The following is a 15,912-nucleotide window of genomic DNA, read 5'->3' as shown; positions in this document are numbered from 1 at the left end:
GGAATATTATATAAATAACACCAAACAAAGAAATCTCATTCATTTAGTGTTTTACAAGCTTTCTGTGTTCTTGATCTGATGCAGAAAGGGTGTGACTAGTGCCTAAAGATGTCAAACCTGATTGATTGTTCAACCTGCCTTAGGTTTTTAAAGGTACATACCAAAAAAGTCACCTCACTTAGAGACAAGTTGTAGAGGTCTTCTTGCAAAATGTCCACACTGTCATGGATCCAACTAATTTCAAACACGCCTTCTCCCTTATTTATTCTGAGATTGCTCCCTCTAATAGGAAGCTTGCTGAAAGTGGCTGCGTGCAACCAAAAAAATAAATATAAACATATTATTATAAGGTGAGGTGAGGTGACAAATGAGTCAGGATGCATTAAAATTTTGTCCATGTTCCAGATTAAATTGACTCAATTGGGCTCAACAAACTTAAATTGAACAACTGTCTTCACATTGGCCTCACCTTTTGCGTTAAAGGAAATCCATGTTGAATCACATCTTTCACCTGTATTGTAGATCTTCCGCCACAGTGTGAACGGATCAAACGTGTTTACCAGAACACCGGTTGTCAAAATAATATTCAACAAAAAATATATTTGCACTGCTTTCATCATCAAAAACGGTTAATTCCTGATGTAAGCAGAGTGTATATGGTAAGACAACACAAGGGAAGACTTCACTCATTCGCAGACTAGAGTCCTTATGAAAGTAAATTCCGACAACGTGAACCTGAGAGAAAAAAAATTGAGTCGGCAATTTATTGAAAATTGCATTTAAACTCAAACAGGCTGTTTAACAGCTGATCAAAAGTTTAAGACCACAGCCTTAAAAAGTCAAAATCTGTGCAAAAATCTGGCTTTCATGTCGTTTTCTATCAGACATTCTGTCATACTGTAATGACCCCCTGATGGCAAAGGCAAAAAGGCTTTCCATCTTTGAACGTGGCAGGATTATCGAGCTGCACAAGCAAGGTGTCTCGTAATACGCCATCGCTGCTGAGGTTGGATGATTTCGTTTTAAATTTCTTATAGGATCCTGAGGGTTATGGAACAAAAAGTCAAGTGGTAGACCCAAAAAAATTGCACCTGCCCTGAGCCAGAGGATCCTACAGGCTCTCCGTGAAGACACGGGCTGATCCTCTACCCAAATTAAAGTCCCTACTGATGCTGACTGTAACCCAATAACCATAAGACGGCATCTGCAACAGAAGGGCTTAAAGAACAAAAAATGTCTTCAAAGGCCACATCTCCTCTCATGCCATAAACTTGCCTGTTTGCACTTTGCAAGGGAGCACCAGAGATTGGACATTGAAAGGTGGAAGAAAGTTTTATTCTCTGACGAGAATTTTTTTTAACCTGGATGGTCCTGATGGCTTCAAACGTTACTGGCATGAGAAGGAGATCCCACTGGAGGTGTCTTTTACGCAGCACAGTGTAGCTTCAGGTTGTGCAGGGGCTACACAGAGATGTTGCAGTGGGCATCCCTCTTGACTTAGGGCCCTCGTCTGTGTGGTGATGACTGGGTCTTTCAACAGGACAATGCTGCAGTTCACAACACCCGCCTGACCTGAAAGACTTCTTCCAGGAGAATAACGTTACTCTTCTGGACTGATCTAAAACCCATTGACAACGTTTGGGGATGGATGGCAAGGGAAGTCTACCAAAACAGATGGTAGTTCCGAACCACGGATGCACTTTGTGAAGCCATCTTCACCACATCGAGCAGCATTCCCACCAGCCTCCTGGAAGAACTCACATCATGCATGCCTACATTATTTTTTTTAAGTAATCAACAAGAACAGTGGGACTACTCACTTCCTTTTTGACACTTTTAGTTTTGTTTTGGGGTTATTTTGGGCTGTGGTCTTAAACTTTTGATCAGCTGCTGAACAGCCTGTTTGAGTTTAAATGCAGTTTTCAATAAATTGCCTACTCTATTTTTTTTGTTGTTAATCTTTTGCTCCTGTTTATTCTTTTTGCATTTCGAAGCTTTACTTACAACCTGGTAATGTTTTACCAATGCAAAATGCGAATGCTTGTAATTTTTCCACCGGCCTTAAGATTTTGTCCAGGAGTGTTTATGAATATGTATCAGGCTTCAGTTACAATGCCTACTCAGTTCCAACATGCCTGTAGTAATTAATTAAAATATAGTGCACAAATCACACAGGGAAGTGTTTTAAAGATTTCAAAAAGTAATACAGCTTATTAAAATCACAGCAGCCAGTAGAGGGCAGCTCCACACTGCATGTTGGAGTTTCTATGTGGGTTAAATAATAATTTACACTCATTCTTTCATATTTCTTTATCCTCATTGTTGGTTATGGTTAATTTGCAAAACATATCTCTTTTTAATTTATTTTAGTTTTAATTATTTGTGCTCATGCAAGTCAAGGCATATCCTTCAAACAAGGATGTTTTGATGAGACACACATAATTTTTCTTTTTTCCTAAATAATGAGATTAAATTGTGTACTCAAAGGAATATCAATCTAACTGGTGTTGTTTCATTCATTTTAAGAATGGCTTTCATTTGTTTTTGCAAATTACTCTTCATATGTTGTTTCCAGATATTGTCATTATGTGATTGATTAGTTTTGGTGTATGCACATTAATGTGGCTTGCACACATAAAGAGGACGAAGTCGAAACAGGATCTCGTTATTCCAAACGATTTGTTTTTGGCATGAAATAAATTAAAGTTAAATAAATCCTTATGTTAAGTCATTTACCAAATAGGACAAATGAGACAAAATTCCTGAAATTATTGGTCTCCTAGTTAAGTTGTGTAGAGTATAGCTAAATAATATTAACAAAAAACAAAAAAAGTCTAGTAGTCTTTTTTTGGGCGGGATATCTTGCAGCATCACAAAACTTAAAATACTCAAAATGGTATTTGGACACATATTTAACAGTCCATACTGCAAGTTTGATAACATTTTAGATTAATTGTGCAGCCCTTATAATATATAGAGAAAAAATGGCAGTGTACTACTAATATATTATTATTATTATTATTATTATTATTATTATTATTATTATTATTATTATCATACTTTGATGCATCTGTCCCAGTTGATGATTTCTTACCCTGACAGAGAGGAAAACATGCTTTTATGTTCTAAATAATGATGTAGAAAAAGTACCTCTGTACTTGCATTTGTTACTGGACATTTCATTTTAGTTGCCGAAAATTTGATTTAAACATCAAGAAACATTTCCTCTGTCTGCACATCAATCTTATCAACATGGTGAGCTTCCATTGAGTCAACCCTACAGTTTATCAGGGTAGCCGATACTAAAGGAGATACCCGATCACAATGAATATTCTTGCAGACACACATTCTCAATATGCAGCAGAACAGGTCATATCAGTGCTCTGCTGCCATCCTGTGGAGAGTGACCACTCTGCAGTAGCTTACTGAAGGCTGTGGGGAACAATGTATTTCATTACAGCTGACAAATTATGGCAAATAACCTCAGGACACAGTGCTGCACCAGATTAACCAGCTTATGGTTTCTGAGGCAAACATAATCAGTAGGACTCTCTTCTACAGTTGCTTTTAGATGATTACAAGTAAATATGTGGTCTTTTAATCCAGCCTCAGTGGTCAGGATTGCAACTGAAATAGTGAAGTGTTAAAAAAGTTGTTTTTAACACAAATAAAAATGCCCTCATCATCTAATATGGTGCATCTTACCCAACAAATTTGCAATTAATCATGTTGCCAAAAAGTAATTGTCACACCTGAGAGCCTCAAAGCCCGGTATGGTTTTTGCCCAGTTATTGATCCAGCCTTTGGACTGCTCTCAGCTGTGATTGGAGTATTAAATGCATTTCATTGCAAATTATAAGTTTTATACTGTCCTCTGCCGCCATCTTGCTTAAGTAGTAGTAATGATTGAAGATGATGCAGAGTTTAAATGGAGGATGTCAAACTCGGGGCGGAATGGGACGAACAAACAGCAGACTTTCATCCAGGAGAACAGGGTTCATGTCCAGTGTGAAAACAAAAGTAAACTACTTTTTATGTAACTTTCATTTTTATTGTCGCTTCCGTGGCTCAGGGTTTGTGAATCACTTTTTAAAAAAAAACGTAATTTACGTTTTTATGTGTTTTTTTTTTAACATAACTTACTTTTTTTTTTTTTACATAACTTGCGTTTTTTACGTAACTTCTGTGGCTCATGTCACCCTGGTAACTACTTCACTTCCGGTTTAAAATGTCTTTTATAACACCTCACCAGGATGTTCTTTGCCCTAAACCTAGGTCAGTGGTTTTGTAGCCTAAATTCACCGAAACTGCAGCTTTTTTAAACTGTCTACTGTCTACTGTCTACTACATATCTCTATGTATAATGACTTGCGTGTTATTTTTAGAACACACAGCAAAAAAGGGGTGTCTATAAACAAGATAAAAACACTAAATCTGAGGGAAATGATCTTGCTTCATGGACATATAATTTCAATTGACAAGATTTCTTGAATTAAGATTGTTAAATCTAGAAATAAGCATGTTGAACACTTAAAAAAAGAAATTATTTCTTAAAACAAGATAAATTATCTAACACTACTAAATATGCTTTTTTTAAAATCTTGGTAAGAACCAAATCATTTGCAGTGCACTCCACTCTGTAGCCGCAAAACGCTAATATGTGTCGTTATGGGTAGTATTGAAATATGGTCTATTCTGTTGTTTAGGGTGGAGAACTTGTTGGTTTTATTGTGTTTACCAATCTTAAATATAGAACAAATCCATCTTCAACAACTGTTCCTGTCCTCAGTTTTGTTCGAGACATAGACGGAGTGGATAGCAGAGAAACCTTTATAGACAGTGGCCCAGGAGAGCGAACAAGTCCATCAGACAGGCCAAGACACGGCTCAGAGAGGAAGGAAGAGTCCATTTGACACAGATAACCTGAAACACCTGCTCTCAGATCTCAACTATTGTACCAGCATGGAAAGTAATTCACCAACAGTGTGTTAGAATGAGTGAGATGTGTTTTCTGCCGGCTGCCAAATAAATGTCACGGCAAAGCTCGTCCTCTGAGCTGAACGTTCCACAGCAGAGCCCAGATATCCCAGCATGCAGCAGGAGAATACGGAGCAACAAAGGGCTAACTGGAGCTCTACTTGAAGAATGAGAGGGAGAATACATTTCTGCAGTACAATGCCTGCCGTCATCCAACAAACACACTCTGAGCCGTTCCTATTGTGTCAGGAGCCCCTGCAGTCCACTCTGTAAACATCCCCTCTGAACACCATCATGACTATATTCAGACCCCAAGCAGGAAGTGATTTCATATCCAACATCCGCCTCGGCCTTCCTCTCTCAGGTGGTGAATATTCCCCGCAGCCGACCTCCCACACCAAGGGAGGGGCCCAGAGCAAAGACGGTCTACTTCGATGTTACTTCATATTATTATTCCTCCAAATTAATTGTTTATATCCTGGAAACATGTACGTATATATACGTAAAATAAAAAAAAATTAAAATGTAAATGTTTTAACATTTTGGTAGAAATTCAAAAAGGAAAATGTATAAAATGAACGTCATTTTAATGTTGCGGTAAGGACATTTTGCAAGAAAAAGTGATGAAAACCATAACATTTTGTGTACCTGTTTATATGTATTACAGACTCTGATGGTTAAAATTGAAATTCATCGAGGTTGATTTTTTTTATTTGGGAGAGTCAAAAGTGACCGTAGTTGCAGAAACACCCATATCTGACCTGTGACACAATCATGAGCAGCGGCGACATGTTCTTGTGTTTCTACTATGTGTAATTTTCCTCTTTTACTTAAATTGAAAGTGACTATAATCAATATTTTATATCAATGTGAAAACATTCCTCTAACTGTGGTAAGATATTTGTAGATTTATCTGTGATTTGGAATTTCTGCTGGAAAATGGGTGTTGTTTGTGGTTGTTTTATTAGGGTTCAAAACTATCTATGCAAAATATTATTTTCAAAGTAAAACCTCAATTTCATGCTTTCAGGAAATAAATTGAGCTATATATTAAGGCACCAACAAGGATTTTTAAACCTGGTTAAGAAAAAAGTTGAGCTTTTCTTCATGTTGCATCGGACTTTAAAACTACCTTAGAATTAAGAGAGATTAAATTTGAACCTTGCTTTAAATGTCAGTTTAGTTTTTACCCCTGAACCTAGATTAAATTTATTTCCTTTGAAATGTGAAATATGAGTATTAACTAAACTTAAACTTGAGGACAGTTTTTAAATAAATGTGTTATTTTTCACTTATTGTTAATAAATATTTCGGCATACTGAGGTCCCTAAACTGTTTGGAATTGCATAAATTGGAAATCACTGGAAAGCTGAGAGCCATGTGGATTAAATTAACATCACTGTATAAAATGAGCTGCTGTGACCTCTAGGATAATCACAGCCTCATGAAATTTTACAACCACAACGTAGGGCATTTAAAGGATGTGTGGCTTTTCTAGGTATAAAGACAATAAGGGGGTTTCTGTGCAGTTTACAGAACAGAAGTGCTCACCACCCAATTACCGAATAATGCAATTCTTGCAGAAAACTCTAAAGTCAAAAAACCAGTATCGATTTTTCTGTAGAGTTCTTAGTGTCTTATGTGATACTCTGGGGGGATTTTTGTCAATTTGTATCAATTATTTAGAAAAAAAAAGTTAAACATTTTGCACCAAATCTTTGCAAAAAATGCTATAGACCCAACAGGTGCTGCAACAATTTATGAGGCATAATTCCGCATGGGAATAGCCTTCAGATACTCCAGTCATAATGTTGTAAGCCCTCAAACACTTGAATTATATATTGATTAATTATTTTTTATTATCTCCCCTCAACCCCCTGTCCCCCTGTGCCCCACCCCCAATTCTTATAAAATGGGGCGGTAATGTAAAGAGGTTTGCTAAACTCTGATTGGAACTAAACTGAAATGAACCCTTGTTGGTGCCTGAATCAGTCATTTAAGAATAGTAAACTTGAATCACCCAGCATGATCTCCACTGTGGACGTGACCGCTTAGCAAACACATTCAACTCCACTGATTACAATAGAGGTATGAAGCTGAGCCAAGGTGCCTGCAGGGAGCTACGAAGCAGACGAAAAGGACCGACACGCTCCACTGACAGCCGTAAAACCTTATGAGGGAGCTATATGGTTCTAGTTGGGCCGGAGCCAAAAGACATTCATCGTAATGAACACACTCAACCACACAGACAAATGTACCCCTAACTTTATACACACACTTCTGTACATGATTTGTAACTTTTAATTTGAAAAACCAAACACCCACTTTTCTCAGTGCAACAGCACTTTCGGGATATAATGTGTTTGTGGAAGAGAATGAATCACTCTTCCACTTCCAGGTTGAGAGAGCGAGCTCCAAAACAAGCTGCTGTGAGCTGATCAATCCAGTACGTTTGCCAAAGCACTGAAGCTGAATAGTGGTATTATTTATTGTTTTAAAATGCTTGAAAAATGACAAATTTGTCTTAAAAATCCATGAGCTGTGACCACAATGAAAAAGATTATGTGAGGCAATGCATTACAAGCATATAAAACATGATTAATAGCTGGTTTTATGCCTACATGGCAGGAAAAATGAAAAGATTATAAATGTGTTTGATTTGTTTGAATGACTTGAGTCTGTGAGGCGCCAAACAAAGTCTGCAAAGAGAGTTTCAAGGTGACAGCTGAGACTAAAAGGCTGTTCTTTTTAAATCAAGAATAGGAGCAGTGAAAGGACAGGGACAGACAAACACACCTGTGGTGGCCTTCAAGGTAACGGGCCCTTTCAGTCCTGTTTGCTTGGGTGTGTGTATGTGTGTGTCCTTTCTGGTCTAAAAGCTAAATAAACACACTGAATTGGGGTCACAGAGGTATCTTGAGTAGAAACGAGTCTCTTCTGTTAAAAAATAGCCACGAAAATAAACAGAAATAACTCAAACCAGGTCAGAATGTGTGATTATGTTGTTAACTTCTATGAATGTGAATAAAGCTGAACTACAACTGGATCTGGATGTATCTGCCATCTGGGAGTCCCTGCTGTGAGAGGGGGGCTTGGGAACAACCTGCCACAGACAGAGAGGTGAGGGATGAAATGAGGAGATCCCAAAATAAATGAAAGGAGGAAGCAACAGCAGGTGGGGGTGAGAAAAATAAATAAACACAGGGCTTGTTTTACACCCACCTGCTGCACCGGCTGTCCTTTATCAGCTACTGACAGAACAGAAAGTGGACGAAATAACTACGAAGCCTCTTTCACACATTCCCGCTTTATGAAATGTCCCGTTTCCAGACAGTCTAGAAAAAAGGAGCTTGTAAAAATATAGGCAAATAGGCAACCAATAGACCTTAACTATCTGAATTGTGAGACAATTTTCAGTAACGCTTTATATTAAGGTCCTTGTAATAACCATTAATTAACAAGTAATAAGGCCCTTGTAAGTCCTCACAAGATGCTTATTAATATTATTGTGTGTTTATAAGCTTATATAAGTGTTAATTATGGCATTACAAACACCCATGACCCACCCATTATGTCTTTGCCATGCCTTTATTAATCTTATTTTGTTTGCTTATTGATATTAAAATATACTTTATTGCTCATCTATTATAAGTTAACTATAAGTTAACTATGCTTTTTGCAACTACCGGATCTAAAGCGAGAACAATGCCTTATTACTTGTTAATTAATGGTTATTAAGGCCCTTATTATAAAGCGTTACCCAATTTTCCACCAATATGACAATGCCAAGGAACCCAGAAAGCTGCTGTTTTCTAAACAAATAAAATAAAAAAAAATGTAAATAAAAAAAAGGGAAAAACATTTAACATTATTAATATACATTTTACATACAATGTTTTACATTATCAACCAAATATTGAAACGATAAGTGAGACAATAAGGAATAAATAAAAATAAAATAAATAGCTACATAAACATGAATACTGTACATTCAGTATCAGTCAAATTTAGAACATTTAAAAAAATAAAATAAATAGCTTAATAAACATGAATACTGTATGTTCAGTATCAGACAACTGCTAAACATTTTTTAAAAATTAATACAAATATAAATAGCTAATAAATCAGTACTATATGATCAGTATCAGTCAACAGCTGACCATAAAAAAGAATATATAAAAATAAAATAAATAGCTAACTTCATTTCTAACTAACCCAAACGTCACTTTGTGCTCTATATATTCTGTGAAAAAAGGTTATTTGCACATACTGGACAACGGATAATACATGTGAACCAATATTAAGCATATAATGATAATTGTCAAAACTGTTTTTATTTTGTCTTATACGCTTGCAATGAAAAAACAATATCGAAGCAGCTGAGATTCACTTAGTCTTTTCTAAATTCTAAACACATACATTTAAGTACAATTTTCTGCTTTGTTCTGTCATAACAAAAATCTTTATTGATGGTTCATCAGTATGTGTAAATATTGTATAGATAAGTAATAATCCTTTATAAGAATTTCTTTTTGGGTTGCCAGGTTGTGAAAAACCCACCTGACTGGTGTATCCTCCTCTCGAATAACTTGATTTGTCTTAAAAATGACAATAATAAAAAAAAAATACATCAAGTAGCAAAACCAAAGAGGATTTTCATGCTGTCTGCTCAGGTGGAGTAACTGGTTAGGATAGATAAGTCTCAGCACACACACACACACACACACACACAGTGCATCAGTCTCCCACAAAAAGCTGTGAAGTGACACTGAGGGATTCGATGGACGGACAAAGGCTCCGTTGTGAGATAACAGTTAATTGCTTTAAGTTTTCTGACGAAGATGGAGAACAAGAGGTCACTAGAGCCATCAGCAACCTTTATACCTCGCAACTCTGGGAATCCTTTTCATTTACTCTCCCTCCTTCTGCTCTCTGACCCCCTCTACACACACACACACACACACACACACACACACAAACAGAGATAATAAATGCTGTTACAGCGAGAAGGAGTCACAAACACAGAGTGCTGATTAAACTGTGAAAGTGACTCGGCGCAGACAGCCGATGGACCGAGGTGCTGATAAGAGCTGCTAGTGATCAGTGGTCAAACACCATCTGTACAGGAGTGTGTGTGGATGTTTGCGCTCCTGTTTAAACTCACCATCCCCCTCACTGCTGGGATTAGCTGCCACCCACACGAACACCAGCAAAATGAGAAATTCTGCAAACATTAGAAAACTTTGGTCTGATGCAAATACTGATGAGTATTAATAAATCCTGACTTTATTATTTTATCCATTAATTATGTTTTAAAATAGGTTTTACTGATTACTTTTGAGGCTCCTTATGGCCTCTCTCTCTCTGTCTGCTATATCTCTGACCTTTTAGTACCGCACTCACAAGCACAAACTGCTGAGATCTTTCCTAGAATCCCAGCTGAAAAATAAAAGGGACAGAGTTTGCAGTTTGGGCCCCGAGACTCTTGGGCGATCTCCCCAAGTAAATCAGATCGGCTGAATCTGTGACCTCCTTTTAGTCTCTCCTTAAAACATACTTTATCAGAGAGCCCATGCTGATTTTACATGCCTTTTAACAGTCTTTTACTGCCTTTAAATCATGTTTTCGTCACTGTATTGATTTTATACACTAAAGCTTTGATCTTTTTTTCTTTCAAAACCCTTTGATTTTGAGATTGTCTCTTTTTGTTTGTGCCAGTACTGATTTTGTAAGGGTCATTTGATTTGATCAACTGTAAACTGAAAATGCAAAATGCAGTTTATTTGCATTGAAAATGTTTTATATGTTATATATATGTTATGTTTAAAAAGGAAATGTCTGTGGCTTTTGATGTTTAATGTGCAGTATTTTCAATGATAGATTCTGAAATAATCCAATTGTTCAGATTAGATTACATTTTTTTTAAATTATGATAAAAAATCACAGGTTATGCTATCCAAACAGATATAAGTAATTTAAATTTGCCCTATGTTTATTATCCACAGCATTAAAGCTGTGTTACACATTTATGCCTCAGTAAATATAATCCAGTGATATATTATTCTATACCTTAAGTGCTTTTACTTTTGGTACTTGTATATTTTAATGCTAACAACTTTTTATGCATTTACTGAGGTAAGATTTTGAAAACAGGGTTTTTACTTGTAACAGAGTATTTTTACAGAGTATTATTACTATTACTCAAGTAAAAGATCTGAATACTTTGTCCACACTTGATTTAGTTCAGTGTAAAACGAGTAAGTCAACAGCTGAGCAGCAGCTCCATGACGGCGACACCCAAAATCCTGTTCGGCCCCTCTGTGCCCGGTAGCCTCTGATGGCGCCTTTTCATGTGAGTGCCGGTTCATTTTTCAAGCTGATAAACCCCTGAGCACAGACTGACAGGCTCTCTGGGAAGACGGATGGGCCTGCAGAGACTTGTTAAAAGGGGGGAACCTCACCGCGCTCCTTTGGCCAGGAGCAGGCGGGGGGGAGTCGCTCTGGAGGTCATCGTGCCACACATTAGTGGCCTTTAAATCTTACCACCGGTCACAAAGCAAAACATGCATTCATATAGTTTCTACAAGGGAGGGAACCTGAACTCATATTAATGTGTGTGCATACATGTTTGAACCGAGGGGGTTTGCCCTGTATGGGATGTCAGCACTTCATTACATTTTTCATTGAGGGTTTTGCTGTTTGCAGGGAGTTTTCCAGTGTATAAATTTCATGCTGGGAAATGGTGCAGATGTTGCCAATGACAGAGACCCAAGAGGACGCATTGGTGGAGCAGGAAACCCAGTTGTGGGCTTTGTGTCCTTGAATGCAACCTAATTTAATGGATAGTTCAGATTTTTTGAAGTGAGGTTGTTTGAGGTACTTCTCCAAAGTCAAAGTATTACCTGCAGATGAGTAGATGATGGTCTGCATGTTCCCAGTTTGGAGATCCAGACGCACCATCCAGATAGGAAACAGAGTGCAGACAGGGCCTGTCACAATAGATATTTTAACCACCAAAACGAAGGCCCATCCTAAAAATGTTTACCCTTTTATGTGTATGCTATACTAACAATATGTCTATGTTTTATTTGGCACTACTTTTTCTCAACCATACAACTTCCATGTTCCTACGAATAAGTGCACTAACATGCTTTGCAGACTGCTGCAGATCAGCTGTTTTGGTCAGAATCCAGTAGCTTGTTTTTGAAGGAGACAACAAATACAAGACAATAAAATCAGTCATTATGAATGAGACAGAAATGTCGTTTAATATGGATTTAGAAGGAAATTTTTATGAACTGGAATATACAGAAGAGCTTTCGCAGGTGGAGACTGAAGAAGCTGAAAGAGAGGGCCGGGGGGTGTGGGGGTTGGGACTTCTGCAGAAACTAGACCCCAAGATGCAGCCAATGGAAGAGCCCAAGTTACCTGGTGGTGCCAGTGTGTAAACTGTAAACCCATGCCTACAGATCCAATGATTTGGACCCATAGACTGTGTATAAATAATGGGCACATAAGCAAATTTGGCATTGAAATGAATGGACACATTTTTTTGCAGCCAAACTTAGCACCCCGTGCGGGAATTTTCGGTAGAATGCAGCTTAAGGCACTTCCTGGTTTGCCTCCCTGCTCAGACACGGAGGTTGCCGCCTGTTTGGATCAAAGATCTGCATCTCTTATACGTAGAAGTTCTACGGTTGAGAAAAAGTAGTGCCAAATGAAACAGCTTGAGATAGCAACAAAAATTGTTAATGTAGCATATTGTTAATGTAGCATACACATAAACGGGTAAAACATTTCTAGGGTGGGCCTTTGTTTTGGTGGTTACAATACGTTTTTCGTGATAGTCCCCATCTGCAGTCTGTTTCCTGCCTGGAGCGTGCTTCTGGATCTCCGAACTGGGAACGTGCAGACCATCATCTACTACAGGTAAAAAAAAATCTGAACCATCCCTTTAAGTCCCTTCTTAAAAGATACTTTTATCAGATTTATAAGAGTTTTAACTGTCTTTTACTTATTTTAAATCATGTTTTCTTCATCAGGCTTCATGTCCTTGAATGCAACCTAATCCAGACCCAGTGTTGTCCAGGAAGAATTTAATTTATTTTTCTTAAGTTATATCCAAAAATAAACTTTTAGCAGGGTCGACGAGCCTGCCTATGTGCCTCCTGTGGTGAAATAATGTCCTACATAGCATTTCTTTTTCACTGCACATAAACAACCCAATGTGTGAGAGTTTCCCCCTGCAGAAATCACAGCAGAACGTATCTATTTCACAAATTTTCACTGTAAGTAGAATGGCTACAGATCACAATGTTACAGCCCAAACAGACCACCCTCTTTGCACTCCTGCATCACAGATTTCTAATTCCACTGCTGCTGCACAGCATCGTTTTGTACCACTTTTATCCCCGTCTCAGTCCACCCTTCCCTCCTGTTCATCTCCTCATTTATCAGCCTGCACTGCACTCATATTATTGTTGCGTTAACACAGGGAAGCACCCGTCAACCGGAAGATCTGCTTCTGGAGATTGAGCCAGTAACTAAATGGCGCTTCCTGTCTCCCACCCTTTTATTCCCCTTCTAATGTTGCCTACAGAACCATTACATCAACATTATAAGCCTCATGCTATAGCCCCGCTTAATGATTTCTATCCATTTAGAGCTGTATGCTTATATAACCTACATCGGAAAACAATCATGTCATTCATGCTGTGGCAAATTTATTACACGGTCAACCAACTGTACCTGTACAGTGGCTGGGATGGAAGAAATGCTGATATTTTTCCGTCATGGGATTAGCCAAGGTTTGCATATTTTTGTAAAAGAAGTCGTTTGCATGAGGAACATTTGTCACATTGAAATGAATCGTGACAAAATAAACAGTCGAGGGGAAAGTACAGACTTTGCAAACAGCAAACCGAACGTTTGACACCCTTCTTTAGACATTATTTTTGCTATTGCCCACCACAGTCCCTGCAGCAGAATGCCATATGAACCAGAGGTTATAGGTCACAGCAGGTTTGCATTGAATCAAGCGCAAAGTACACCCCGACACATGTTACAGATGTATCCTCCACTTCTCACCACCAATACATCTACATTTACGTCAAGGGATCGAGAAGAAATTTAAGTTTGGGCCAAACAGGGCAGATAATCACAACCAGGCTCTGACGATAGGGATCAAAGAGGGGCAACAATTGGAAGATGTTGCTTGCTTGATGTTTAAACGACGAGGTTAACCTAACTGATGTGCGTGGATAAAAGGTCGGAGCAGCAAAATCTGCCCGCTCTTCTTAGCGCCCGTCAGGGCGGGACGGCCTAGCGGAAGGCGAGGGGTGAGCAAGTCTGCAGGATTGAGATAAATTCAGAGGGGAGTCGATAGGAAGTGCTCTCACATCACTTCCTCTCTTTGTTTTAGCCGCTATTTTCAAGGCTTGGAATGTAGTTCCTGTCAAGAGGTGAAGGAATTCAAAACAAGTTCATTAACCTCTGCGGCGGAGAGGTGGGAAAGGACTCTAGGTGTTTGTGAAGAGAATCAAAAGAATGCATGTGTTTCACTCCCCGTGGCTTTTTTATGTACATTTTCTGTCATCAGAATCACATGCAACTGGCTTTTTACCAACTGTGTGTGTTGTGTGTCCCGTAAGTGTCCCAAAGTCTGTGGGAGAATGAGAAACTCAAGCACCACACCCTCCTCACATCCTGTGGCAGGCCTGTCCTTGTGTGTGTCAGCCCTGCAGTCCCAGCACTCTGACATAAACACTGACCCTTAAAAGGAAGTCTGTGTGTATATGTGTGTTTGCAGGGGTTGCATATGTCTGTGCAGAGCAGTAAACTACTATCAACGTCATATGAATAACGGACAAGTTGCATATTTGTTAACTAAACTTAGTTGTTTCCACAGCTCCAGACTGCTGGCACTTCCATTGTGTTGTGCTGGTGAAGGCAGGATGTCAGTTATGCACCAACAGTATGTCTACAGGCTTTTATTAGTAAGTGGGCACATCTCCCCTGGGGACGCCTCAACGATGCCCAGTTCTCTGCACACAGACATCCGGAAATCCACCATTTTTCTCCAGAAAAGACCTCAGTCCCACTAATGACTCTCGAGGAAACTGCAGTCAGCAGCAGAGGGATTTGAAGTGGAATACAGCAAAAATTTTCCAAATCCAGTCTGACGACCACTCAGAAATGTGCGCTTGTAACCCCGTTAATACAAACCAATGTGTACAGATTACACGTTCTTTTTCACATCTCAGATTTGTATTATTTGAACATTTTTTACAGCCCTTAAGATGTAAAACTATCTAGTAATTCACAATAATTGCTTTTTTTGCCGAATTAAATTCTTATTTCTTATCCTTTCTGCATATATGTAGGAACCACTGCTAGATTTACACAAATCAATGTCAACAAATCATTAATATAACAGTACAGCATTTATTCACCCTTTTAACAAGAGTTACAGTAGATTAGAAGATTAATACCACTCATTGATTTTTATCTATTTTCAGTCTAGCTTTCATCTTTTATTTTATATACATATATTTTATTATAATAATTATTATAATTATTATTATTATATATAAAACAGTTATACAGTTATATTCTATACAGTTTTTAGACAAGCTTAATTTAAAAAAAAACATTTTTCATTTATTTTTGTATTTTCATATATAACTTTTCACTCTTTTATTGTAATTCTTTAAAAAATATATTTATTCTACTTTTTTTATATTCCAATCTATTGTCTCACATGCATTGGTCCCTTATTGCTCAAATGTTTTTTTATTTTTTTTATTTGTCTACCCATGTGAAAGAGGCTATACAAATACAGTTTGATTGACTGATTTTTTGCATCAATTTAACAATTTGTGAGTTTTAGAGGTCCCAGATAGCCAAATGTGTTACATTTAGTCAGAGTTCCCCCCT

At 37.9% G+C, this 15,912-nt stretch overlaps 1 protein-coding gene across 1 annotated transcript in view; it reads right to left on the bottom strand.

Annotated features, from left to right (window-relative positions):
* The window catches only part of LOC131992652 (torsin-1A-like), a 30,232-nt gene that overhangs the window by 2,681 nt on the left and 11,639 nt on the right, over positions 1 to 15,912 (bottom strand). The gene's annotated exons all lie outside the window — the stretch shown is intronic.

The sequence above is a fragment of the Centropristis striata genome, chromosome 19, assembly GCF_030273125.1.
Source record: "Centropristis striata isolate RG_2023a ecotype Rhode Island chromosome 19, C.striata_1.0, whole genome shotgun sequence".
Lineage (NCBI taxonomy): Eukaryota > Metazoa > Chordata > Actinopteri > Perciformes > Serranidae > Centropristis > Centropristis striata.
The sequence above is the reverse complement of the archived record's forward strand: the minus strand, read 5'-3'. Positions and strand labels throughout refer to the sequence as shown.